The following is a 1,895-nucleotide window of genomic DNA, read 5'->3' on the forward strand; positions in this document are numbered from 1 at the left end:
CCCCCCCCCAAAAAAAAAGAGTCTCATAGACTTTCTTGCCCTGGTTGGCTTTGAACCAAGATCATCAGCTCTCATCTTCCTGAGTAGCTAGGATTTCAGGCATGAGCCTCAGGCACCCAGCTAGAAAGAATAGTCTTTTCCCTCGTATTGTTTCCAACAGTAATTTGTTTTTATTACTTTGGATACCTAGTTATAGTCTCTAATCGATAATAATTCTCTTCCCTAACATTTTGACTTATTGTCATTACATTTACTGGCACTTCTAGAGCAGCATCAAATACTAGAAGTGATGCACATTCTTGTCTTCTTCCTGACCTTAGTGGAGATTTCAAGGATAATGGTGCTTTAGCCAGATGTTGGTGGCCCAGACCCATAACCCTAGCTACTCAGGATGCTGAGATCTGAAAATGGCAATTCAAAGCCAACCCAGGCTGCAAAATCCATGATGAGACTCTAATCTCCAACTAACCATCAAAAAGCCAGTAATAGCACTGTGGCTCTGGTGGTAGAATAGCAGCCTTGATTATAAAAGCTCAAGGAGCATGCCTAGGCCCTGAGTTTAAGCCCCAGGTTTGGTGAAGAAGAAGAAGAAAGCCCCTTGCCACAACAACAAAGAAGTGGCCTCCTGTGTTTCTTCGCTTGTGTCCTCCTTAAACAACATCACTACTGTAACCATATCACTGTCTCCTCAGTGGCCTGCTGGTTCCTCCCAAAAGGACCACCTGATAATTTAGGACAGTCTCTCTACCTCAAGATCTCACATCTGCAAAGTCCCTTTTGACACAGAAAATTAAGCACAACCTACTTGTGGGGACGAGATTTTGGCCATATTGAGGAAGGTACTTTAGCCATCCACATCCCTTGATGTGACCAGGCTGTTCTACCCAGAGCAACCCATCTAAAACCATCCTACACAATCCCAGAGCCAAGAGGAGTCCTGGGCAGTATGAATCCCTTGATTTGTTGGAACAGTTTTCTTTTAGGCTATTTCTAAACTTTTTAACTATTAAAATTAATGTGACTATAACTTTAGGACATATGATTGGATGAAATATTTCTGGGTCAAGGAATTGTGCATTTTTAAATCTGTTTCCATAAATCCTTGCCCAGAATGTCAACTTTTTGAGTTGAGGTGCTAGAAATGGAAATTAATGCCTTGTATGTGCTTGGCAAGTGCCAAGTTGGGCTCCCCCAACCCCATCAAAAAAATTTATATGGGCTGAGAAGGTGGCTCAGTGGTATAGCGCTTGCCTTGCATGCTCAAGGCCCTGGGTTCAATTCCTCAGCACCACATAAGCAAAAAGAAAAAAACTGGAAGTGGCGCTGTGGCTCAAGTGGTAGAGCGCTAGCCTTGAGCTAAAGAGCTGAGGGACAGCGCCCAGGGAAAATATGGGATCTTGTTTGTGTGTGTGTGTTCTTGTAGTAGGGTTTGAATTCAGGTTCTTGTACTTGCTTGGCTGCTTGTTACAGCTACCACTCTACCACTTGAGTCATGCCTGAAGCTCAGCTTTTAGGTGAGTATTTTGGATAGAGTCTCTCAAATTCTTCTGCTGAGGCTGGCTTTGAACTGAGGTCCTCTGTATCTTAACCTAAATATCTATCTGGATGCTGGTGTAAACCTGCAGCATCCGGCTTCATACAGATTTCCTTTCTTAATTTTATCATTTTTATTTTGAATCATTCCAGTAGAGTTTTAATATTGATTTCTCTTATTATAAGTGGGTCTATGCAATTTTTCATTTGTTTAAAAGGCCATTTCTTTTTTTTTGAGGGGGGGTCCAGTCGTGGGGCCTGAACTCTGGGCCTGGGTGCTCTCCCTCAGCTCTTCAGTTCAAGGTTAGTGCTCTACCACTTGAGCCACAGCACCACTTCTGGCTTTTTTCTTTTTGCTTATG

Source organism: Dipodomys ordii, unplaced genomic scaffold (genome assembly GCF_000151885.1).
Source record: "Dipodomys ordii isolate 6190 unplaced genomic scaffold, Dord_2.0 Scaffold113, whole genome shotgun sequence".
Taxonomy (NCBI): Eukaryota; Metazoa; Chordata; class Mammalia; order Rodentia; family Heteromyidae; genus Dipodomys; species Dipodomys ordii.